At 41.2% G+C, this 27,504-nt stretch overlaps 1 protein-coding gene across 2 annotated transcripts in view; it reads left to right on the top strand.

Annotated features, from left to right (window-relative positions):
- The window catches only part of PRKN (parkin RBR E3 ubiquitin protein ligase), a 1,222,813-nt gene that overhangs the window by 416,232 nt on the left and 779,077 nt on the right, over nt 1-27,504 (top strand). The window lies entirely within an intron of this gene.

Genomic DNA, 27,504 nt, shown 5'->3' with positions numbered 1-27,504 from the left:
TCATGGCAACCACATTGATCTTCTTTGGTAGTTTAAGACATCTTCTTGGGCACTTTGGTGAGAACAGTAGCAACATGATGCTTCTCACAAGCATATGGTCTAACATTCAGCGCCTCTCAAAGAGCAGGTGATATGCACGTCTTTAATGTCTCTAGCCTGTACAATTACATAGTCCAGCATTTGCCACTGTTTTGACTTGGGATGCATCCATATTGTCTTATATTTGGAGGCATGTTGGAAGACTCTGTTGGTAATCGTGAGATTGAACTCGGCACACTTGGAGAGAAGAAGTTGGCCATTAGATTTTGACCTTCCAGTGCTGTGGTGGCCCAACACCCAGCTCCATGTGTCAGAGTTGGCTGCCACACGAGCACTAAAGTCTCCAAGGACAATGAGTTTGTCCTGGTCTGACACACGTCTAAAGACCCTACTGAGATCTTCATAAAACTCCTTGTCTGTATGACTTCATCTATATGAATCATTGTCAGCGCATAGACACTGCTAATGGTGTCTTACTGGTCCCTGGACAAGTTTATGTGGAGCATCATAAGTTGGTCATTGACTCCCTTGGAGAACGAGTCAAGCTTGTGGGCAATGTCAAAGTGTATGGCAAACCCTACCCCTGACCATCTTGGCTCATCCTTGTCCTTTCCAATCCAGTTGTAAGTGTAGCCTGCTCCTACTTCCTCAAGGTGGGACTCATCAGCGAGTCTGGTATCACTGAGTGCAGCGATGTCAATGTTATACCTCTTCTGTGTTTTGGCAATAACGGCTATTCGACATTATGGTTTTTGGTCATTGTCAAGAAGAGCTCTGACATTCCATGACCCAGTGTTGGTCTGTGAGTCTTTGTTTTATTTCGACCACTGAGTTGGACGACCAGCTAGGAGTGGTAACCTGACAGGTGCAGAAAGGTAAGGCTATGTTTAGGGTTCCTTTTCAGTCCTTTCCCTGGACTGGGGAGAGCAGTGCTGTGCCTAAAAAGGCCTGTTCTGTCGCCTAAGGAGAATAAGAGTTCCATATCTGCCCTGATCTCTGGAGAACAACCATCACCCTAAGGCCACCTGCGTGTGACTAAGGATTGTTAGCAGCATCTTCTGCCTGTCCCCATTGCCACTTCCCCATCGCCACAGAAGTCTGGCAAGTTGATTGAGTTAAATGTGTTAAATGAGTATGTTGGCTGAATAACCTGCCCTTTGAATGGATTTAAGCGAGAGAGGTTTGTGCAGAGCCTTTCCCAATCTTTCCCACAAGCAGCTATTGCTGCACTGGAGCAATAGATGCCACAAGCACAGCAGCTGACGTGGGTGCAGGATTTGTATTTCGAACTGTGCTTCTCCTAGATGAGCTGCCAACCTGAGATAAAGAGCTTCACCTGCCCAGAGCTGTACTGGTTGGCCAATTACTGTGTAGATAATGCAGGTTGCCCTTATATGCCATCACAAGGGATACACTTCATCACCAACCTCTCTGTTGACAGTAATGTGTTTTTCTTCATCATCTGCCAATGAAGACTTTACTGTGACCCTGGCAGGGAGGTTTAGGAGTTGCTCACACTTACTCAAGGTGTGACCCCAAGACTAATGGAGGGTGGGAACCTCTTAAGTCTTCCCATACAGACCCGTCAGGTCTGTCCACTGCCCTGTGTGTTCAGATCATCCTATGTCAGAATGGATAGAGCAAAACTAGAGGGATTTCAGAGATTGGTGACGAGAATGTTCAGCAGTACAGAAAAGCTTTCATATGAAGAAATACTAACCAGATTGGAACTGATCACATTAGAGAAGAGATGAAGTGGAGGGGTATGATGAATGTACATGGGCATAAACATTTTTTTTATTGGGGAGGAGGGCTAGAGGTAAAAAGTAATTAAATAACAGCAATTGAATATTGTTCTAGTTGTCTGTTACAGCTGTCCCCCTGCTGCATTCCTTTTTCCCCTCTCCTTTCTTTGTCCGTCCTGTGTGGCCGCTCCTCCCGGCCATTGTGCTAACTAAAGTCAAAGCCCTATTCATAGGAATGGCTTGTACAGACTAACTGGAGCCATTGATCTGCCTAGGGAGGGGGCTTCTTGCTTCTTTGTTTGGCTCCTTTGTTCAGACCCAGGCTTGGTGTGGGGGGCGCTGCCCAGAAATGCAAGATCTGAAGTGGCCAACTAATTAAGCATATGAGTCATACCTATGGCTCAGAACATGCCCAGGCATGCCTATGCTTACCTGCAGCCTTTCCCTGCCTTCTCTCCTCCCCTGTATCAAGAGGAGCCAATCAGAAGTACTGGTGGGAAACTGCCTGAGTTTGCCTTTAAAGCCAGACATTTTCTGATCAGACCTCGGAGAAGGTCCTTGCTTTGCCACCTGGTCTGATCAGCTAGGGGTCTTTGGGGGGCCCTCTCCCCGCTCTCGTTTGTTTTTGAGCATACCCTCGTTTTTAAACTCCCCTCCCACAAACAACAAATTTGTGCCTGGAGATCTCCTGATTATTGTAAGCGAATCGAGTCCTCTCTCCATCCTCCGATGCTACTGCTGTTCCTGCCTCTGTGCTTGCTGCTGTCCTGGGGATTGGTAAGAACTCCCTCTTGCAGACTCCCCCTGTCCTAGCTGCTGGCCTTGTTTCCCCAGCAGACAGACCCAAGCTAACTCCTTGGTCTGTATCTGTAATCTGTTTCTTGCTCCGCAGCGCCTTTGTTGCTAAAAATAAGCCTGTGCCGCTGCTAAGCTGTGCCTTCCTGGACTGTATCCTGGGCTGCCGGCTTGCAGCCGCCCCATTGCTGCACCCCCCCCGGGGGGCTGTACCCTGGGCATACATCACTCTGCCCTCTGGAACTGCTCCCCCTCCCAATCAAAGAATCGGCATAGTGTAAGGTGCACCTATTAGAATCAGGTTCTTAGTCTAGATAAGTTGTAATTTCATTTTGCATAGCTGTGGTTAAGTTAGGTTTAAAGAATTGTTTGCATTGTGCTCTGTAAGTTAGGTTTAAAAAAGAATTGTTGCATTGCGTTCTGTTACTTGCTAATTTGTGTAGTCTTGGTTAAGTTAGATCATAAATAAGATTTTGCTGTGTTCTGTATAATTGTAGTTAAGTTTGTCTTCCCGCTGCCCTAACCCCCCCCCACAAGCTTGCCCGTGTCTCCCCCCGAGCTCCCCAGTCACTCGTTGCAGTCTCTCTGCTGTTTAAACTTGCAGCCTGTCTGCTCTCTGTGTCTCCCTGAGTTTAAATCTCCCTCCGCAGCGCCTCTGCCTTTGGTCTCTGCTCCACCATGTGCTCCTCTTCCCCCATCCCCCAACCTCATTCCTTTACCACTGCCTTTCTCTCTCTCTTTTTTATCCCTTCCCCCACATGTTCACCCCGCTCCTGAAGTCTAGCATAAAACCCCATTGGTTACCCTTTTTCTCTCTGACACACCTCACATTTTACATTTAAACCACTGTGACACATTTTTACCTAGAGTTGTTGGTTATTTAACACATTTTACCCAGAACTGTTAGTTGGTTATATGCTGCTGTGACACACCCTTTACATAGAAATTGTTAGCTATCTATTACATTTATACTTCAGTGTTAATTGGTTACCAACTGTATTGTACCCCACTGTTGAAACCCCCATACTATTTACTAAAAGAAACCCCTCGCCAATTGTCTACCTTAAACCTCATACCCCTCACTATTGAATTTTCCCTGTTTTTGCATTTTCTTAATAAAGTTTATTTTGCACCCCACCAGTGCAGTAGTTGTCCCCCAAGATCCCCTACCTGCTGGCAGGGTCACTAGTAAGTGGTTTTGTGCCAAAATTACATTTATCCACCTTTAGTAAGTGAGATAAACAACTTTCTGTTCCTAACTCAATGCTTCCGTTATTTATTAATGCAAATCCTACAATTGGAGGGGTGGAAGCAAAAAGGGAAGAAGTACAAACCCCTCCATGCACCCGTTGTCTACGCATATGATGTATATAAATAATGAATGGTACAGAAAAAGTATATCCGCAAATTCTATTCACCCTTCTTCATAATACAAAAACAAGGGGATAGTCAATGAAATTGAAAGATGGCAACTTTAAAATTGATAAAGAAAATACTCTTTTACACAATGCAATTATTCTCTGGAACTCATTGCTATAAGACATCCATTGATAACCAGAGGTCAGTAGGACTCAAAAAGATTATGTGCTTATGTTATAAATGTATGTCTCTGTGACAAAAATATCCAGAAGGATTAAAAAATGACTTGCGGGGGGGATATACACCTCATATTTCAGGGTGTAAGCCACCCTCTAACTAGTGGAAGTTAGGTAGAAAGCCTTCCCATGGGCAGTTTATTCTATAACTGCCTTCTGCAGGGTTTCTTGCACCTTCCTCTGAAGCATCTAGTACTAGCCATTGTCAGAGACAAAACAGGGCTAGATAAACCACTAGTCTGATCTACTATGGCAATTCCTATGTTCCCATCAAATTAAAATTATATTGCATGCTGCTTCCTCAACAGAAATTTGTGGCAATATCATTCTATTCCTTGTAGCCACAAAACCTCTCCTGCTCATGGTAATCCATCATTTTTCAATGACAAATGAAAGGGAGGAATAATAAATACATAAAAGAAGCAAATCAGATTTACACGAGAAGATTAAAACTGAAAATAATATTGTCCATGCTACAGAACACAACATAGACAGTGAAAGTGGTCACACTCCTCATTTGGTGGGGAAGAATGTTTTAAGAATCTGATTTGCAGCTCAGAGGAAACAGATCTCCCATAGGATATGTTGGGTGTTGACAAAAGTAATTTTTGATGTTTTTCTGAATATTAGATTAAATATTATCTTGGAAATCTATGTAAATGGCCTGTGTATGAGAAAGAGCTGCCCCAGGCAGCAATCATTTGCATAGGTTCATCTGCAGAAACTTTCTTGTCTAACTTAAATATGTATAACTAGGTATCTTTCCTCTCTGACCACCACTTACTGATTTGTTCACCTTTGGGGCATAGGGCAAAGTTAGCTTTTTGTGCTTAGGTGAAGAAAGCTTTTATTAGCTGTGGAATGGCTTCATTTCTGCCTTTGTGAGTAAAATCAGCAAACTGCCCTTGTAGTTGGAGTATAAATTTTTGTACTGAACAAAAATTAGAATGTATGTCTGTTTTGTATGCATCTTTCCTCTGAATATGTCCTGTGTGGGGAGCTGCTGGCAGAGGATTCTTAATCCTGCTGTGTGTCTGGAGTGCCACAGAAGAAACCTGCTCCTGAAATGCTAATACATTAAGAATATCACCAATATTGAGTGACAGGGTTTTTAAGTGCTTAAAATATAACTTGCAAAATATGTCTTCTGTACTCGTTTCCCCTTTGATGCAATTGTACGCCCTTTCAGGTACTGCAGAGGAGAATTGTCAGTGGTCATCACTGTTGAAAATTATGGGAAACACTGTTTGACCGATATAGTACAGTCTTCGCTTTATGAAAATTCACTCCCTATGGTGGACTTAGTTGGATCTTACAGGATTTGTTGCAAGATTTTTACAGAAATAGTTTTGCAGAGTCCATGGTGCAAAATTCTAGAATTCGAATGAGTTCTTAATTGAGTTGCTATAATTTTAAGTGTGAAAAAGAACAACTCTGTAGATACAAAAGTCCAACAGGAACAGGAAATAGAATGAATTGATTATAAAAATTCATCTATAATTGGTATATAATCATGATTTGCCACATAAGTTGCCATCACTTTCTTGTATATTTACATAGATAACATGGAAGATACTTCATATTTTTACCCTTCAGAGTAAACAGGAAGGTTATCTTTTTATTTTAAGTCTATATATCCTATGGTACTTGATGGTGAAAAACATTGTAGTATAAATAGCGATTATTGCCCTATATTACACCATTCCATTCTTTCTTTTAAAGTGAATGTACTGCTTGTAAATCTCTTGGAGAAGGGGTGAGGATCCTTAATAGCAGGGATGGAGACCCTAGTCTTCTATAATTTCAAGATTCTTTAGCCAAATCAAAACCTACTCTGATGTCTTGTTTAAAGTTCAGCCAGCTCATTCTCATCCAAGTCTCAGTCCCAGCCATATGTTGGGATAGCAAAGACACAGCACCATCCCAGACAGGGGAATATGAGACATAAGGCCAGATTTTCCCCTGCATCCAAATTCCAGATGTTGTGGGGGCTTGTCAGATAGCTAGTTATGTTTCTCCATATTTGTAGGACTGTCTGTGACAGCCTCAGAATGAATTAGATCATCCTAGGGCCCATTTTAATTTATGCCACTGTCGTGTGTGTGATTCCTTAGGCTTATATAAAAACCAAAGAGAAAACAATGACAAAACAATGACAAAAACATGATTTCCTAAAAAAAATCACCGAATTCAAAGTTATATTTGGAGTTATTTGTTTAATTTTTTTGAAACAGTATCTTCCATCTGCAGATCTCAAAGCACTGTACTGACATTCATTAACTTAACCTTGACAGTTGCCTAAAATGTAGGTAATACTTATTCCCATTTTATAGATGGGGAAACTATGGCACAGAAAGACTAAAGTTTTTTTGCTGAAAGTCACACAAAATCTGTGGCACAACTGGTGCTAGAGCCCAGATCACCTGACTCCAAACCCTCTACTGTAAGCAAAGGACTATTTTTCCTTCTGTTTTAGAGATGAAGAATGCTATTTATTAAAATTTGGAAAAGGTTTGCCTATTATCTCTTTGATGTCACTTTCCCAAAGTTCATTAAAATTGGGTGCGGCAACATCATCAGTTGGACGTGAACAATTTTTCTGGTTTAAATCGAGTGCTAGCAGGTTTCAGAAGAACAGGATTACTTGTACTTCGTTATTAAAAGTCTTTCATTGTCTGCTTCCTATTAGACACAGCTAACTGCCTAACATCATTTGGATACATGGCGTTTCAAATGTATCTCTTTAAAACTCAAGTTCAGCAAAGCACTTAACCATGTACTTAATTTTAAGTATGCTAGTCCCATTGAAATCATTGAAAGTGCTTTGCTGAATCAGGGCCAAAAAATGTTCCCATATTTTGGAACTTTGGTAGACTTTAATGCTTCCTATCAGTTTTTGAAAGGAGCCCAAGTTAAAGTTGGACAGTATGAAAGATAGGCATGAAGGTAAAAGTCTAACATTTGTACTGGAAGCTAAAATATAAATCCTTATGGAATAAGGACAATGTCTGGAGTTACTCTAGCTAAGATAAACATTCTAAGGCTATCACAGTTGATCGCCAGCTGGCATCACAAAAAAAATCTCACTTCATGATACAATATTTAACAAAAAGTTATGCTTATACATCTTACACATTGGATTTGCATAGCCAATATCAGAAACATGATACTGAACTACCTGGACAACAATTGCTCTGTTCTGACATGGCAGTCACTTTGTTACAAAAAGTTAGAAGCCATCCTGATAGAGCTTGTTCAAATTTAATTCTAAGAATCTTGTGTGTCTTCATAACTTTCAGTTTCCTAACTAAATCAGAACACTAACTTTCTCCCATAATGGATAATATATCCTTGAAGATTTCTGTCTTAAAATTGAGTTACCTCAGGGGAAAACAGGGCAAGCTTTTTTTTGTTTTTTTCCAAGATAAGGATAAAAGACCTCTCTTAAGGCAGATTTTCTTTATCTTTTTTATAGGTCATTATTTTTTTTGTTCTGACATTCAAAAACATCTTTCATCTGTGACTCAACAACGTTTCCTTCTCTCCCTTGTGTAGCAGTGCATTTAGTATATGGGTTCATTATTTAACTGAATATGTATAGGAGCACATTATTTCATGAGGTTCCCCATTTATCTTAGACATTTTGGGAAAATCACACAGGTTTTTTTATAAGTAAAACAAAGGAATACCAATTTGATTTTGACCTTTTAGTTGTTTACAGTGAATTTTAATTCCTCCTACTGTATCTTTTTCTTGGCATTCATCTTATCCCCTAAATTTCCTGCTCTTGTTTGTAGTAATTTGCATTTTGTTTTTGTTTTTCTGTTTAAGACTTGGTTATACATAGGAATGGGGAGGAAAGAGGCAAGACAACAGATTGGATATATGTAGTGGAAATAAAGATATACAGAAAATGTAATTAAAATATTCCCAGTCAAAAAATTTTGCAAATCCACAGTAAAGGATGGTGAATAATCAGTAACTCGTAACCATTTTGAAAAGTACATAACTATGTCATTAACATTACAAAAACAAACAAAACTTGACAACAACCAAACCAAAAGCTTTATAAACAGATTTTGACACCCCTACTCACACTGAGTAGTATCTTATTATGTAGACAGAATCATTAATTTCAGTGGGACAATTCTAGGAGAAAAGTATTATTAATTATTAGTAAAGGTATTAGAAACTAGCCCTTAAGTATTACAATAAAATGAATTAATAAAAATCTGCAATGACCCGTTAAAATAATTTACATAAATATTCTATTCCCCTTGTATGTTATAGTTATTTGACAACAGAGACATGAAAATTCATCTAATATATTCCAGTAAGATTACCTCTAACTCACAGACATACTTATGAACCCTTTAAAAATTATATTACTAATCTATTAGTATGTAGTGGGCAGGATTCTAGTCCTCACCCCAGAACCACAACAGTATCACGTTTTGTTTGTTACTAAGGGCCTGAACCAAAGAAATCTGTTGGAGCCCTTCTAATAATTACAATGGACTTTGGATCAGCCTTAGGTGTCTCCCCACTCAGTCCTCTCAGCCTGTCAAGCAAGAGCTTCTATCAGAGATCACTGAAAGTCTGTCCTATTCTGATCTCCCACCATTAGGGGCGGCTTTCCTCTCTGCCTCTTTCACTTCTCATTTCCTTCTCTCTCCTCACTTAGTGCACACAGGCTGAACACAGGGTAAAGCGAGACCCAGATAAGCAAGTCTTGGCTTAAAGAGCGCTAGGGAAAGCGCCTTTTCAGATGGACTTGAGAATTGGAAGAAGGTGTGTAGGGACTGAAGGAAGAATAATACAGGAAGTAGGGAGCTGAGGTCTGAGGGAGAGTTAAAGCTCAGTAACAATATTCAACCAAGGTGATATACAAGGTGTGGAACTCTTTCTGTTTGATGCAAATCGCTAGACTCATTGGCTCAAAAGCCCACTTCTAATGCTACCATTTGTGGTTATTATATATGTCCCTGTAATATATTATCATAGAGTATTTGCCCATAATTTGGCTCTATATGTTTTTATGTCCATAAGACCTCACTCTCAGTTGCACAGTACCATGTGAAATCATTTACTCAATTAGAGTGGTGGAATTTTACACCCATGTTGCACTCACCACGCAGTGGTGTAATTGACTAAATGAGGTGCAAGGCAATGGGAAATGTGGGACTGAGTATATGACAGGTCTTTTTATTTTATACTTCACTCCTGTAATGAACATGTTTAGAAGATTTAAGTTATAGCGGGTTGTGCAGTATTGAAATAAAAATGAATAGCCATGTTCAATCAAAATCACAAAGGAAACTAGCTTGATGAAAGGAGCATATATAGAAAAAACCTAACTTTAATTTAGTCCTATAAACCTGTCATTGATCAGTTCTCTTCTGTGTAAACACTGAAATGAGTTATAGTTTTATGGGCTGTTATTTAGTATATGGTAGGGTAGAAACTGCTAGCAGGAAAAAAATAAGTTGACTTACTCCACTGATAAATTTCATGTGGATTTAGTGCTCATTTTATGGTAGTTCTGTATCATTTTAGTATCTGCTTGATATGTTGTTAATGTCATTGTCAAGATACTAATAGCTGCCATCACTCTGTAAACCTAATGTCAGAAAGTTTGGTCTTCCTCCATCTCTTTTATAGACCATTGTGATGAATCTTAGCAGGAATAACTATAAATTAAACAGGTTTTTTTTAGTATAGTTGCAGACCACCAGAAATGCCTCCAATATAACATTTTGATTGTCATTTTGAGAATATGGAAATTTGTGTCAGATAATATGCTATAGCCAGCCTTCAAGAAAAGTTTTGGTGTTAATGCCATAATATTAGTAATGCCATTTGGAAATATATACATGGCATTATAATAATAATAATAATAATATGGAAATATACCTATCTCATAGAACTGGAAGGGACCTTGAAAGGTTATTGAATCCAGCCCCCTGCCTTCGCTAGCAGGACCAAGTACTGATTTTTTGCCCCAGATCCCTACGTGTCCCCCTCAAGGATTGAGCTCACAACCCTGGGTTTAGCAGCCAATGCTCAAACCACTGAGCTATCTCTCCCCTTGTTATTAAGCCCTTATCGTCTGTGTGAAAAAGAATCACTCTGCAAGTTTCCTAACTCAAAAATATATGCAGGCTCACTGTATTGTGCTAGAAATTAATGCAAAGGTTTTGTGGCTTATACTGTGAGAGTGGTGGAAATGGGATGTGAAGTAAATCCTAAGGGGGGAAGTTTTGCTTGAGCTTAAATTCATACTGATAAAGTTCAGATACTGTCTGTTAGATACATTTGTATCTCCAGTAATGATTAACTTATTACGCAGTCAGTCAGCAGTAGAAAGCCTGAAGACCAGCAGTTCTGTTTAATGAGCATCTTTCATTCCAAGACCTTTGTAATCAGTTACCTCCAGTGTAATGCTGTAAATCAGACCTTTTTTTTACTCTGACTTGTGCATCTATCAGTCTTAATCAAAACTTCCTAATGAAAGGAGATTTGCTAAATTAGGGACTGTCTACCTGCATATCATCTCCTGTTCTCAGGATCTGTTGTTATCATGCAAAATACCCAGTATGGATATTTATTGGTTAGCACCGTGTAATCATTGGGACTGCTCAGTGCTGGAATACAGCAAACCCGAATGGTGCTAGTAGTATGCCTGTTGTACTGCAACTCCGAAGCAAGGACTGTAGGTGCTTCAGCAGCAAAGCCTTGTAGGTCCTAGCCCTGGAGAATCCCATTAGCCACTCAGACACATGGTTAAGTGAAAAGATATGTGATTTGGGCTACTTGGGGTGGGAGGTGAGAGAAAGGTTGCAAATACCCTGGATACAGAGGCTTAACGTTATCATTCAAGTGAGCAATAGTAGTTCTTGTGTGGGCCCCTGGGGCAGTCCAGTCTAGAGTCAGGGCTCTTCAAGCCTACTGTCTGGGGTGTCCTCTCTAGTCCAGTCTCTATTCCAGCAGATAGGAGCTTGGGGGTTTCCAGGCTAGAATCATTTAGTGTCTCTCATCAAAGCCACCTGCACTGGCTCCCTGCCCAGCCACTGCTGCTCCTTGTAAGTCCCACGCAGACCTGCACCCAGCTGTAGTGTCCAGCAGTCACAGTCTGTTCCACATATGGCCACTGCTTCCCAGCAGAGCCTGGCCACATTCTGATTCAGGACCTTTCCCCTTGCCTAGCCAGTGGGAAGGGGGCTGATGGAAGTTGCAATCCACTCCTTAGCAGATCCAACACAACACAACACATAGCATAATATAACACAGAATAAGTATCCAATAAAATCAAACTGCGTATGGTTGTTATATCCTGCTTACCATTTTATATATTGTGGTGCAAAGCAGTGGTCAGATTTGAGTCTCTGACCAAATTTCTTAGAACTCTTTGGATCATTTTCTATCTTCCGCTGTGCAGGTGTATGAGGATCTTTCTCCATCCACTGTACACCTTCATAGGCAATAGCCAGCATTCTTTTTTGAGGTTCTTTGGGAAAGTTTAATTAAGCATCCTGTGATCACCTTCAGAGGAAATAGGGGAAGATACCAACGTTACCCCTACACTCTTTAACTATTCTTTCTAGTGCTGGGTTATGTATTTGAAGACCATGAGTAGGGTCTACTAGACCCAATTTGGATTTATTCTTCAGGATGGGGCTATTATGGGAGCTATTGCTTTCCTCTGATGCTTGGTACTCAGTAATCTTCTCCTGGTTCACATTAAACTGCTATTTGAATATGTAAAAAAAATACTGCTTTTAGGTCCAAGACTGTACTGGGCTTCTTTTTTTTTCTTCTTTTTCAAATTCATCCTTCATTTTCTTGATCTAGTCTACAGATTAGCTGTGCTCATAAGAAACCAATTTGACATTCCATTCACTTACGTTTTGGGGGGATGAAAATTTTATTACCCCTTTTGACTCGAGTGACTTGCCAAAAATTTGAGTTCTTGTAGAGTGTTCCAGTTGGAAGCAGAAATTTGTAATGGAGTCAGGTATTTCTTTGGTGCAATTTTTTTTTATTTTGAAAGATTGTACTAAATCCTGTTTCCCTTAGCACAGGAGAAACTAAACAACAGGAGGTAGTTTCCTTTCTTACATCCCCAAAACTTTTAACCAGCATCGGCCCAAAAGCCTGCTCTTCAGATTTCTCTCACGACCATACACCAGGCTTGTCCAGGCTGTGTCTGTAGCTTCCTGCTCTGTCTGATTCTGTGCTCTCTCTCTTGCTTTTCCCTCACCTACTCACACTGCCCTCCACCCAAACAATACCCAGTGAAACCCATTGCCCACACAGGTATAATTCCTGAGCAGACACATATGTGCCTTTGTTTTGAATGACGGCACATGTCTGTGTTTTGGTTTAGGCTCTCTATTGCTTTCTACATTTAATCTGAAGGAAGGGTGCCTGTTACACTCACCAGCTTCAACAAGGTGTAACCTAACCTATAACAGTTACCAAGCTTCCTTTTGAATGGTTAAAGTGGCAAATGATCCAGACACAGCAGGAATTACTTACACTATGTGAGATCAGGTCACCAGGTCAGTCAGTCCCAAAAAATGAGACCCTTTGATGACAAGCAGCTGGTTATCTGATCTCCCATTGAATAGGAGGCTCCAATATTGAATGGGATTAATGTCTGCCAAGTCCTCTACTAATTAAGATGGCACATCATGTAATAGAGAGAGGGGACCAAGTATAGAAGGTTATTGGAGGGTCTTTTGTGAGGCTTGGAAGGTTTTGATCATTCAGATAAAAAGCCAAACAACATGAATATCACATATTTTTAGGTTTGTCTAAACATACATTCTGTTTATACCATATATACATATTTACAATTGCTGGTGTAACTCATGAAAGTTCAAAAGTTGGTTCAGACACAGTCACTTTCTCTTTCTTTTCATTTTCTTTCCTAGCACAAAAGGGACTTTTCCCAAAACTTGCTATGAAACTTTTGGGCTTCGTTAATGAAAAAAGATAAGTGTCTTTTTGCTGGTACAAAATTCCTGAATGCCAAAATCTCATTGTTTACGTCAAGGGTAGTCAATAGGCAGACTACAGGCCAAATCTGGACTGCCAGACACTTTTGAATTTACCCCAAAATCTTTTTATTTACTTATTATTACCATTATTTTTACTATTTTTTCATTATTTTCTCTGGAGTCTAGACCGGGACTATATCTTGACCAAGAAATTTGGACCATCAGAAAAAATAACTAGCTACCCAGTTTGGGTAGATATCCACCAGGACAGAATGTCACTGGCTGTTAATCTATTCTACATCCTCTTTGCACTCTTCCTAATTTTAAGAATAATTTCCAGCTCCTAGGAGGGTTTTAATAATTGGAGATATACCTATCTCCTAGAACTGGAAGGGACCTTCAAAGGTCATTGAGTCCAGCCCCCAGCCTTCACTAGCAGGACCAAGTACTGATTTTTGCCCCAGATCCCTAAGTGGCTCCCTCAAGGACTGAACTCACAACCCTGGGTTTAGCAGGCTAATATTCAAACCACTGAGCTATCCCTCCCCCCAGAGTTTGGCAGAGGATCTGTAAATGTGGATCATGGAAATGTCTCTGTTGTATCAGAACCTTCATTAGTTGTGAAAAAATTCTTTCAGTTAGGAAACATATAAAGCCACTGAGGATTCTAGAGATGGGTTTTGAAAAGTAACAGATCTAAATATTTGTGCATTTTAATTCACCTGCAATTTCATCTTTAATGAACCTGAAAATGCATCTTTTCTTCATTTCGATTTCATGCATTATGCAAAGGAGTGAGGAGTGAGTGAGTAGCTAGCAATTTGAAATAACCAATCCATTTACCCTGCCTTGAATATGTATACTCATTGTCCATCATGGTTAAACCTGCTATTACACACATTATGGCTACTAACTTAGCAGAAGCAGATATATTTACATGTATATTGTTAAATCTTTAGCAGCAATTAATTGTCATTAATTCAGCCAACATTCTGGTCCAGAATATTGAATGGATGCCCCAATCAGCATCCTACCATGATTTTGGAGTGAGGAAGAGTTTTTCAGTTTCCAATTTAAAGTGGCTAGCAACACCATTATTGGGCACTAATTGTTTAAATGTGAGGCACTGGAATTACTAAAATACAGGTACACATATACAGAAGATATATTGTAGCTGCATATGGAAGTAATTTATTCACTGTACAATAAATAAGATGAGTGTAAGCTAGGGCATCTTATCACCAACCTGGGACAAATCATCAGCCAACACAGTTACATTTGTAGCCCATTCCTCACAGTTCTATTTATTCGTCACAATATAGACAAAAAGGAAATATGGAGTAATAACAAAAACAATAGTTGGGTTCTGGTCCGAGACTCTGGTGTCCCCTTAGAGGATCAGGACCTCTCCCACATAGAGGTTATGCAAGGCTGGCTTGCCTCATCTGCTGCTGCAGCCACAGGAGCAGATAATATCCGCTTTCTCCTGCGCCCTACGCTCCACATGGAACTGGAGCCTTTGTTTATGTCCTCCAGCTGGGGATTAGACGCAATCATGATGTGCTCTCCAACTGTGTCAGCTCATCCTCATCACCTGCCTGCTGAGCTTCCCTCCATCAGTGAAGTAAATAGCACTCTATATGGGAGTAGGGACAGATCTTGATGCAGCATTGGGTCCTAAATTAAAAGAAATTATTCACAGACTGTTTAGATTTTAAATTGCAGCACTCAAAAACTCCATGCTGATGCTATAGGCTATACCTGTAGTTGATATAAGTTCAGTTTCTGAGAATTACTATTTTACATTATTAAACATATTAGGGTTTTATAAATGACTGAATTTGCACAGTATTCCATACACCAGGGGAGCTAAGCAACATCTAGGGACAGATGCAAAAAATGGGACTTTACTATTAAGAATCCCACATTCCCACAGAAAAGTAATGGATAGAAAGGGCACAAAACCTCAGCTTTATTGGATAGTATATAAACATACTGTGCCTTAAGAATACATAAAAGAAATATGTCACCGCATTTGTATCCTGTTTGTCAGATGTCAGTCATCTTATTCTGTTCTTACATTTAGTTTAAATATTGAATAGGAAAACAATAAAATGAAAGGTTAAAAATATGAACTATCCTGGAATGAAAAAAGGATTCGTTCCTTTTCTTAACCAAAAAGCTAGTATTATTTTATGGATTGCCATTAGAGTTCCAAAGACAGGGTTTCATAAGCAATTAAAGAATGCAAGCATAAGAAGTTGAAACTCTGTTGCTAGCATTAAAGTTCTGCAAAGTTAAAGTTAGATGCAAATGAATTACTCAGAACCATTGTGCTTTCAACTCCTTCCAGAGGCAAACACCAGTGAGAGAGAGGGGAACCTTTGCTATGCACAAAGTCAAATGATGGAGCATAGTAAATGCACTTTGATTTTGGGGAAATCAGAACCAGGAACCTTCAAAATATCCTTGAAGTTATGACATGTTATTCACAGATTTTAGCAATTTAATCTGACCCCTGAAACTTCTTTTTTAACATCTTATCTAGATGGGGTGAATATGGCAGACCAGAGTAGATATTAACTGTTCCCCACATAAGACTGATCCTATATTCCTTGAGCACTAAATAGTCCCACTGACTTCACGAGGAATTAGAGATGTGTAAGGAATGCAGAATGGGATCCAGTTTTAACATGATCATAAGTGATCATGTTCTATGTACATCACATAGTGCAATTTTAATTTGCTGTTCCTTAAGCTTTTAAAAATCGTTTTGTACACCTGTTCTTTTATTCTGTTAATCACAGAGCCATAGTGCCCACTCCTGAACTCCTTATTCAAGCAAAACGCCCCTGGACTATTATATATAACAGATGTAATCCTAAAAGCAGCAAAGAGTCCTGTGGCACCTTATAGACTAACAGACATTTTGGAGCATGAGCATGTAATCCTATGGCACTTTCTGGACAAAGGCTCAGATGTTTTAATTGTTTAGGGGACAGGAGGTGATTAGATATGAGAGTGGGTTGCAGTTGTGTTGTGGTTATTTTTAGTTTGGATTGTGTGTTTTTCTGCTATTTTAGGTATTATCATTGGTTTCTGATGATTGCTGCTTTTAGTGTGCTTAAGACACTCAGAAGACTTCAGGCATATGTGCCTAATAAATAAAAGTGAATTTGGACCTGATCATCCCTTCCTTCAGGAAGGAGCTAAAGTGGAGGAAAACTCTGCAGTATTCTCCTCACAGTGATTCTGCCCTAGCTGTTCAACCAGAATGTAGGGGATGTTAGATATTCTCCTTCCTCATGAAACAAGTTATGGGGACCAGTCACAAACTATGCAATCCAACTGAAATTGTGTGGATCCCAGGAGATGTAGAGAGGGTTAGGACTCTTGCAAGGAAGGTCTGTGCCATGCTAACAACTATGGTCCTGCTCTCCTTGGCAACATGGCTCCACTGAAACTGCATAGTCAGGGATTCATCAAGCCCTGGTGTCCCCAGAGACCCTCTTAAAGGGATATGCCCCACTAGCATATGGGAGGGGCACTGGAAGCTGATTTTTTTTAATGGAGATATCCTATCTCCTAGAACTGGAAGGGACCTTGAAAGGTCATTGAGTCCAGCCCCCTGCCTTCACTAACAGGACCAAGTACTGATTTTGCCCCAGATCCCTAAGTGGCCCCCTCAAGGATTGAACTCACAACCCTGGGTTTAGCAGGCCAATGGTCATGTCAGGGAGCATGATGGAGCCCTTTCTTATGATTACTATTTTAGAAATAACAAAAGAAACAAGATATTTGAGAGGATCCATCATCATAATGTCCAATAGCCTTAAATTTTATTCTCTTGGGAAAAAAAACATTTTAGAAGTATAGTACAATTATATTCATGGTAACAGGGCAGTCTGCCTCCTTTAAGGATGAGAGGGGCTAGGAAACAGCCAGCCTTGATCAGCACCAGGCAGGAGCCACGCTAGTGGATTCCAATATCAAATGAGAGCCTGAGTTTTTCATTATCTGAATTATGGAGTGATTAATTTTTCCCTTCAGATTGTCTCTGGCAATGATTTTCAGCTGCTGCACAGCCACAGAACTTTTCTGTCATATGGAATCATATGTAATCTCTAGTTTGAAGTTGAAATAACATCCCATCTTTTGCTCCTCAGTGATAAAGGATTTTTTTTTAAATTGCCTTCAAGTTTCTCATCCTTTTTTGGGTCATTGGGCTGAGATCTGGGAGAAAAAGAAGAGTGGTGTTGTTCTTCCAATTGATTTCCTTTCTGTGCAAGCTGCTTTTAAGACACGATCTCTGTCCTTGGGGTGTGAGAGGGTTACAATAATAGTATAGTCATGTTTGGTGGGTTTATTTTTCAGTCTTGTGGGGACTTCATATGCTTTCCCTGCCTATTTAGAGGGTCACATTTAATGTCTGTTTGCGGTATCCCTGGAAATAGATTTTCTATTAAAGCTAGTATATCTACTGCAATTTTATGTGGATCCATACTGATTGGCTGCTATTACATGGTTAGCTCTCTAGGGGGCATTTTTATTACTTTCCTTATTCATGAGGCATAAAAAAGACCCTCTAGTTTTCCTGTATAATGTTGTAAGGGAGCAGAATGAAAAATGTCTCATTGGAGAGTTTCTGTGTTGATCTCCATTGCAAGATCCTGGTAGGTTGGAGGTTACATTGGTTTTATTAACTAGTTACTTTGTTTTAAGAGTCTGTGTCAGTCTCTTTTTGTGTGGAATCATGGGGTTAATCAAAGAGAGTTTCTGTTGCCCAAAGTCAAACTGCTCAAAATAGAAACCTGGCCCCTCACTCCACTCTAGTCTTCCTAAGGTCCTGATGCTGTATCTGGCAAAAAAGCAGATCTTCAGGTAAACCGAAGCATCAGCAATGGGACATAGCTTGCTGACTCAGATTCAAAGCTCCAGATTCAAAACAGCCTCTTCTGATTTTGTTCCAGTGTGCAACTAAACCTGTAATGGGGTTATTTTGGAGGTTTGCTTGGACAGGGAGAAATACAGCAGAAACTGTTGTTCTCCTAGCATTTTCTTAACACAAAGAAAGTGAGGCACTTAGCTGGCACTTCTTAGTAGGGTTGCCAACTTTCTACTTGCACAAAACGTAACACCCCTGCCCTGCCTCCTTCCTCACCCTTTCCCTGAGGCCCCACCCATGCCCCACCCCTTCTCCAAGGCCCTGCTCATGGGGCTGGGGTGTGGGAGGGAGTGAGGGCTCCGGCTGGGTGTGTGGTCTCCAAAGTGGGGTCAGAAATGAGGAGTTCAAAGTTTGGGAGAGGGCTCCTGGCTGAGGCAGTGGGATGGGATTCGAAGTGGGGAGAAGGCTCTGGCTGGGGTGGGGCCAGGGATGAAGGGTTTGGGGTGTAGGAGGGGGCTCTGGGCTGGGAACTATGGGAGGAGTCTCCAGTCTGAGGCAGGGGGTTAGAATATGGGAAGAGATACGGGCTGTGGGCTGGAGCCAGAAATGAGAGGTTCAGGGTGAGGGAGGGGGGTCCGGACTGGGGCACGGAGTTGGGGAGGTGTGAGGGCTCTGGCTGGAGTGCAAATTCTGGGGTGGGGCTGAGGATGAGGTTTTTAGGATGCAGGAGTGTGCTCTGGGCTGGGACTGAGGGGTTCAGACAGTGGGAGGGGGATCAGGGCTGGGGTACAGGAGTGGAGCACTGGAGGGGGTTGGGGTGCAGGCTCTTGGCCTCAAGCAACTCTTGGAAGCAGGCATGTCACCCCTCCAGTTCCTACGCAGAGACGTGGCCAGATGGCTCTGTGTGGTGCCTGTCTGCAGGCGCTGCCCCCGCAGCTCCCCTTGGCCAATGGGAGCTGTTGAGGCAATGCTTGATGTAGGGGCAGTGTGCGGAGACCCCTGGCTGCCTCTGCGCATAGGAGCAGAAGGGGGGGGCCTGCCAATCATGCTGCACGGTGCCTCCAACCAGACCATCAATTGCTCGGTCAGCAGTATTTACCGGAGCCACCAGAATCCCTATTCGACCAGATGTTCCATTCAAAACCCAGACACCTGGTCACCCTATTTCTTAGTTAGGCCCTCACTGACAGGGAAGGGGCCAAGGAGGGTCTATATACTAAGGTAGCCCTGCCCCTCCACCTCTGCTAATAATGCCTGGAGAGCTTTTAAAGGAGGAAGCTGCAGGAAGCTAGGGAGAAAGCTGGAGCAGGGAGCAGCTAGAGCATCTCCTGAAGCAATGAGAGCAAATCCTCCCATGCGAGAGACTCTTCAGCCTTGTGAAGAAAGCAAGACTGGGCGAAGCTGTGGGGGAACACTGTCGGGGCCCCACATGAAGCTGCTACACAAACACCCCTGAAGTAAGGGAGTGCTAGTGACCTTTGCCCTGGCTGGTAGGCTCCAGGAAGGGGGCTGTTCTCAGTGGTGTCAGAACATTTATAGTTTTTTTCTTTTCTTTTTCCATTGGCAAACAACTTGGGGAGGCTGGCAGGTGGCAGGCCTGCCACAAGGTCTAAGATGTGGGAGCCTGACAGGGTTGACACAGCATTAGTAGCTGGGTGTAACTAGGGACCCCAGCCCCACTGAGAGAGGGTGTATCAGGGATTGTCCTAGAGAAACATGTGTATAGGCCCCTTGACTCCAACTGGGTCCTCCCTAGAGCTCTCTACAAATAGAAATGATAAAGCCTGAGGTTTTCCTTTTGGCTTCCCTTTCCTTTTCTCCTTACCTCACTCTCCAAACTTGGTTTCCCTCTCGGGTTCTAAAAAAAGTAACAGTTACTTTGATTTTCTTTTCTGTTTAATTGTTTTAAATCAGGAAAATGTCTTCTATTCTTTGAGGTTTGTCTTGATAGGACTCTTCTCTCTATTACTCCTCTAATTATGTGATGCAGCTTTCATGGTCGTGGGCACTGAATCCCTGGCAATTATGGAGCTGTTAGCTGTGGCCAATCCAAGCAGCCCGTGAAGTCACCAAGAAACTGAGGTTATGCAGATATAGTTCTCCTCCAGGCTCCTCCATAAGTTCTCAAGAAGAGGGGGACAAAAGAGACCTCCATATTAGCCCTCCAAGAGCAGAGGATGAAGACAAACCTCTGAGGGCTCTCCTCTGCTCCTCAGAGAATGAACAGGGCTCATTCCACCAAACCTTCCCTGATCCCCATTTGCAAAATGAGTGGGTAGGAGGGAAATGAGAATCATCTCTTGAGGTATTCCATTTTTTTGGCTAGAGGGGAAGAGAGTGAAAGAGGCAGACGAGAACTGTAATTAAAGAAGCCGGACAGATAAAGGGAAGATGGTCCATGTCCCTGTACTGTGGGAAAAATAGAGGATGAAGCCCTTCCCCCTGCTTTGCTATGATTTTACATTGAAGTCTATTGTGGAGACTGGGTGGGCTTTAAATCGCCGCCCTGCTCTTTGGCCTCTCAGTGAGATTGGCTGGTCCTCCTCTTGTCCCATCTTTGGCGTTTGCGGGCTGCTAAAAGAGATACTGTGCCTCCAATCAGTGTCATTGAGAATTGAACCTAGAAGGCACTGTTCTCTCCTCAAAGCTTCAGCCATAGGGCCTGGTTGTAAAAATGAATGGAAGCCAACTACAGCCTTGCTTTCAGGGGGTAAGTTATGAGGGAAATCCCATCCTAATGGGGAGGGTTTTGCTAAAGCCAGGGAAACTGAACCAGAAGTCCTGTGTGTAACTTGACAAAGCTGAGGTGTGGGATTTGGGGTGTTTCAATGTTAGATCCTCCTTTGTGTGCTGGGGCAATTAAAACAATGCATGTTCTTTATTTTAATTTCCTCATAGTCAAAACAGCAGGACAAGAATTAATCAAAGAGGAAATGGATATGATTATTGCAGACTGACTTTATCACAGTGGCCTATTTCTAGCATGAATGCTATAGATACAGTGCTCACTTGATCAGAGGGTCATACAGTGAGCTGCAGTGAAAACATATGTCTGTCAAATCCAAGTGAAATAGTTTTCCTCTTTATACCGCTGACTATTGCTCTTGGTCCACTGATACCCTGTAGCTAGACGTGTAACTTAATACTTTACTGAACTCTGGGACTTTGAGCGAGTCTTGTCAGAGGTAGAACAATTTTATCCCCAGCACTCACATTTTGGATAGGAACTGCTTTCTAGATACTTGATTCTTTTTACTGAAACTAAAGGGCCTTTAACTACACTTTTTGATTATTGCAGCTTTAGCCGCCATTTCTTTTTTCCAGCCTTTTTCTCTTAACCCCAATGCCCTTGTGCATTTATTTACCCTTCTCTGTCAGACATTCTTTCTCTTTTTCACTGCAGTGAGTCTAGCTTGCAATAAGCTGCTTGTTTTATTATTTGACTGTTATGAGCAGTTCCCTTATCAATTTAACTTCCAGCAGAGCTGGATTCAGTAGCTCAGATGTGCCAGGCATTCTGCACAGCGGCTTCTGCTGTATAGAAGTGCCTGGATTTTTTATTTTTATAAAGCCCCACTTTTGAAGTTATTTTCCATGCGGTGTCTGTTTCTCCAGGATTATGAGGCTCAGGATGTCATTTTGTATTTCTTAATCAGAAAGATTTGTCTAGCTAACCCACAATAATTCTTAAGTTGGTTACAAATTCAGATGAATTTGTCCTAGTCTCATTTCTTGATAGAGTGGAGCCTGAATGCTAAATCGCCCAATGGTTTTAAATTAAACATTTTATTAAAAAATGTTTTATTTCATTGAAGGTGATTTCCCCTTAGTCTGTCCGTTTGTTGGACGTAAATGAACAACATTTCTTCTTTCAGCAGTGTGTTACTATGACAATATCTTGTAAGTGGGGAAAATAACAAGTAGAAGATTTATGGGAAACAGAGGTAGATAGGACTGTAGAAACTGTCTCATCTCTTCCTTCTTCTTTTTTGCAAGTTGTCTGTTCTAACTGTTCCACATTGGCCTGCTGGTCAGCCTGTAGCTGGCAGCACTGAATAGTCACCTATCATTCATTCAAAAGATGCTAGTTTAGCCATGTGGAAGACATTTTTTTTTCTTTTGCAAAACTGGAAGAGAATATGAAGGTAAATACCTTTTGAAAAAGAGTTTGAATACCGAAGTAGTCTGTTATGAAGCCACCTGTTCAGCTTGTCTCAAATGCATTCTGTATAAAGTACCAGCCTCTGACGCATGGTTTAATCACTTGTGGATCTTGTGAGTTCCTTTTGTTCTGGTGAGAGAAGCAGCACTTGATAGTCTGTGATATTTACACACACAGTATTTCCCTTTGGATAATGGATCACGGATAAGCATTAATTTGGATGAACAGATAAGACAAGACAATATCTTTAGAATTATTAACAACAGATATTCACAAAAGAAACCTTTCCTGAGGCATAAAACAAATATATGTAGAAAATTAAAGAGATATTGACAGAAAAAATACATATTAGATTTGTGTCTACGATATTAACCCAAGGCAAAAACCTAAGGAAATTACAGAAGTAGTTTGAATAACATAATTTCTGTCAGTGAAGAAAGTGCAGGCCCACCCTGTCTTCTGTCTATCTGATCTATGCTATTTACAGTGTGCTAGTCACTACTGATTATAGGAACTGTTCAGAGAGATTCTAATACATCCTTTATATTTCTCAATAAGAGAACAAACACACAATTTTTCTTGCCCTTTTGTCCTACAAGGATGGGTAAGTATTTTCTTCTCTGAAACTGAAGCCAGGTTCAATTGTGGAAACAGGATATTATAAATGTGGAATTTGGGAATTCCATATTTATTATTACTTAGTGGTTTCCGTATCTAATTTACTCAGTTTACAACTGAAAAAAAAAAAAAAAGAACTCTTCCTCCCCTCTTTCTCCCACACTGCCAGTCTTGCAAACTCAGCCTGGGATCTGTCAATCAAGCTGATCTCTATCTGGTTGTGTCATAATCAATCATCATCATCATTCATCATCATCAGATAAAGATTCTGCAGTCAGAACTTTGCTGATGTCTCTGATGAAAATGTGTAAGGAAGACTAGAGTCCAATCACCCTCCTACAGCTATTAGTTCTGCAGTAAAAACATGTTTAAAATGAAATCGTTATTAAAGTAAAAACCACTAGCTGTACTGGCCTTCCTGCTCATGTTAATGCATAATAGCCCAGTCTGGGGAATTTACATCTGATTTCAAGGCATCTGGTACTTGCCACTGCCACAGAGAGGATACTAGACTAGGTGGACCATTGGTCTGATTGGATGTAGCTCTTTTTGTTAGTAAGATAAACAGATATGGACAGTTAACTATTCTGCAAAAACAACTGCACAGGTGAAGCCCTGTGCTTGTGCAAAGCCCCACTGATTTAAACAGGGCTTCACATGAGCACAGAAGTCAACCCACATGGTTCTGTTTGCAGTGCTAGGTCACTGGAAGCTGGTATGATGAGGAAAAAGTTGCCATTTTTCAAATAGTTATTTCAGTTACCACCACACAGTAAATGTTATTGAGGTAATGACTGGAATTCCAGAAAGAAGAATTATTTCAGTTTCTTCACTGTAGTAGTTTATATTATGCTATCTGAGTTAATATATTTTTTTTATGTGATTGTTTCTGCTATTACATAATGGGAGCAAACTTTTAATCCTTTTGAATTATTTTAGATTTTTAATTGTACTGATTAGTCCAACTGATCTACTATCACTAATGGTATTATTTAGCCTACTTGTAGCAGGTCTGAATTTACCCTTCTGTGGGTTTCACTCCCACCCCGTTCCTCTGTCTGCTAACCTGTTCATCAATGAAAACTAGTAATTTAAAGAGAGACTAACTTGTTTACGCACCTTTGAAATACCCAGCTGGAATAGTTAATGTTGACTATTAGAGAGTTTACTTTAGCATTCACATCCACCAAGATGAATGGAGGGGATAGAGGAGTTAACACCAGGTATCCTAGAAATCTATTTGCCATGGAAACACACAATTTGCATTTTTTCAGAGATTCTTTATTTTTTATCTTTCGTGAAAAAATAAAAACATATATTAACTATTAACTAAATGTTACTGAAAGTGTCAGTGTCACTTATTCAATGCACGTAATCTCCCCCTCTTGTGGTTGATTTTTTGAATGTGCTTGGAATTTACAGTAGAACCATGTTTATCTGATCTAATTGGGACTAGGGCCAGATCGGATAATGAAAAAAATGGACAAAGAGCTTTCTATCCCTTATTTTGAGATGGGGGCGCTCAGGCTATCTACCCGGGGCAGGTAGCCTGAGCCCTGGGTGGCTGGTGGTTTGGTGAATAGAGAGAGCCAGATAATGGACAATTGGATGAACAAGGTTCTACTGTATAGCAATAAAACATTGTGTTCAACTGATACCTATATCTGTTATAGTTATGGAAACTGAAGTTCAACATTTCATTTTAATCATTGAAAAACACAGATTTTCATGGGTTTTTATCAGATTTTTTTTTATCATGGAAAACTAGCATCGCTGGTTAACACTGAAGTTTTAGTACAACTCCATAGAAAAGTAGTGTTATCTTTACACAGAGCTCTTCAATGGCAAGGCTCATCTTGAGGCAAAACTGAAGAGTTGCTTTTGGTTGAATTAGCATTGACACACCCCTAACTTTTCATTGATATAAAATGTGTATGACAAGGCACCTCCTTCATCTCACTGAACTTAGCACTTCCCTCTCTGGCAGTAGCAGGGCCTGAGCTAAATCAGCCTCACACTGTTTGCTTTCCCCCTCTGTATTTACTTATCAATATTTTCAAGGTAGGCCTCAGGGCTGGCCCAAGGAGTGCTCCTCCACCAAACAAAAAGAAACCAATTTACAAACACAAAACAAAGGGAGATATCTTTCCCTGCCCCCTCGTTGGGGTGGGGATTGTCCTGTTGTAGGCCTGAGGTGTTCATCCCTTCTGTAAGCAAGCACTCATTTTTGGTTGTTTCCCCTGTAGGGGTGAGAACAGCCTCTCACCCTGGAGAAGCCAATCTCCCTGCTGCCACTAGGCTTTCAGTAGCTTGTCTCTCCTCCCACCTGCCTCACCAGAGTAGGGGTTTTTAAAGGTTTCAGGCAGCCCTTAATTGGACTCAAGTGTCCCTAATTGACCTAAAATAATCCCTTCTCAGTTTGTAGGAAAGGGAGGGCGTATCATTCTAGGGATAATATACTGGACCACACCAAGGAAACATCTGTACACGCTCATGCTCCACATCCTTTATTTCCTCACCTCGTATCCTGCCCCCATACAAAGTGGCGGGACCTGTTACCACCTCTTGAGAGTGAGGAACCCTGGTGGGCCAGCCTATACTCCACTCTAGTCCCAAGGCCCACCGGGGATATCAGTTGGCAGCTTCTCCATGGAGCCGTGAGCACCAGCGTGTACTTGGCAATGTTCATCCCTGTCCTTGACAGCTGTCCCTTTTGCACCATGAGGGAGACCCTGATGCACGTATACCTGGAGTGCGCCAGGTTGCAGCCCCTATTCCAGATCTTCCTGGACATCCTTTTAACATTTCTGGCTGCACTTTTCCCCTCACCTTTTCATATACACACACCTTATCTGTGACCCCACAAAGCCATGGGACCTCCATGTCAACCTCCTCCTAGCGCTGGCAAAAGTAGCCATCTATAAGACCAGGAAGAGGAGGTTGACTGAGGGGGCTTCCTGTGACTGTAGGGCCTATTTCCAATCCTGCCTTCGCTCATGTATTTGGGCAGAGTTCCTCTGGATGGCGTCCGCTGGCTCTCTTGACACCTTTGAGGAGCGGTGGGCGCTGTCCCAGGTTCTCTGCTCGGTGTCCCCTTCAGGTTCCTTTTGTTTGACCCTTTGACCTTCACACCCATCCCTGTTATATTTTTGATTGTCCCCTGTAATTATTTGAGTTCCTGGACCTTGTGGATCCTCCCCACAGGATGTCATTTAGACTTCTAAGTGCCTAAACATCTTTTAAAAATGAAATTGAGGCTACTAAATCAGGTGCTGAGACCCTGACTGCAGCAACACCTAAATACCTTTTAAAAATCTGGCCCTAAATGATTTAGGAGCCTAAGTCTCATTTTCAAATTTCATTATTCTCAAAGAGATTTAGGTGCCTATGGCCTAGATGTTCAAAGGTATTTAGGTGCCTAATTCCCATTTTAGGAGTGAGAAGCTTTAATGCCTTGGAGGATCTGAACCTAAGTGCCTAAGTCACCTTTGAAAAATTAATTTAGGTTCCCACGTCACTGAGACACTTTTGGAAATTTTACCCCACATCTACCCCAACATCGTTACAATGTCTTTATTTTCAGAGTAGTTTCAAAATAACAACTAGATGTGTGATGGATTTTGTGTTGATGAACTAAATTTATTAAGCAATTTAAATATATTCTGTTAAATATTATGGGCAACAAGACATATTAAAAACCCGCAGGTCTATTGGTGATAACACGATGCTTTCAAGTTGAAACCTAATATCAGCATTGTTTCAGTATTAAGTCTGCAAAGCCCTTACTCTGACAAATCTCTGCTGACTGGGTTAATGCTCAACTAGAGAAAAAGCGTGTTATTAAAAATTCACCAAAAACCAGATTTTCATATTTTAGAATTGCATTATATAAAGAAAAAAACACAGACTGGCTGAAAAATGATTCAAAGGAATATCTATATCTATAGAGTCATAGAATATCAGGGTTGGAAGGGACCTCAGGAGATCATCTAGTCCAACCCCCTGCTCCATGCAGGACCAATCTCCAGACAGATTTTTGCCCCAAATCCCTAAATGGCCCCCTCAAGGATTGAACTCATAACCTGAATATGTTGAATCAAACCAAAATTAAACAACAATTATCAGATTTTGGTGAAAAAACAAGAGTACAAAGTATGCTGAAATATCAATAAGGGAACCTTGTTCAATTAAAAGTGTACCTGATGATTGGTAACATGTAACTTTCATAGTGGGACAAATTCTGCTGTTAGTTACACCAGTGTAAATCTTTAGTAACTGTATTAACTTCAGTGAAGTTACTCTAGATTTACATCAGTGAAACTGGGCCAACTTTCTCTCCTCTGTCCACATGTGGAGAAGTGTCTGCATTAAGGCCTGGAGTGCATGGAAGGGGCAATGCTGCGCCTTTGATATTCTTCCCCATTCCTACAGAATCCTCTTGGTTTTGGACCTCATTATTTATCTAAAGTATATAGCAGGAATGGCTAAACTTACTGATCCTCTGAACCACATACGATAATCTTCAGAAATTTGAGAGCTGGGCATGCCTGCCGGGGCTCAGGGCTTCAGCCCTGCTCCTGCTGAAGTCCTGAGACCCCCCATCCCCTCAGGGCTGAAGCACCTAGCCCCACCATCCTGCTGCAGAGCAGAAGCCCTGTGCTTC

This window comes from Gopherus evgoodei, chromosome 3, assembly GCF_007399415.2.
Source record: "Gopherus evgoodei ecotype Sinaloan lineage chromosome 3, rGopEvg1_v1.p, whole genome shotgun sequence".
NCBI lineage: Eukaryota > Metazoa > Chordata > Testudines > Testudinidae > Gopherus > Gopherus evgoodei.
This window is presented reverse-complemented; position numbering and strand designations above follow the sequence as displayed.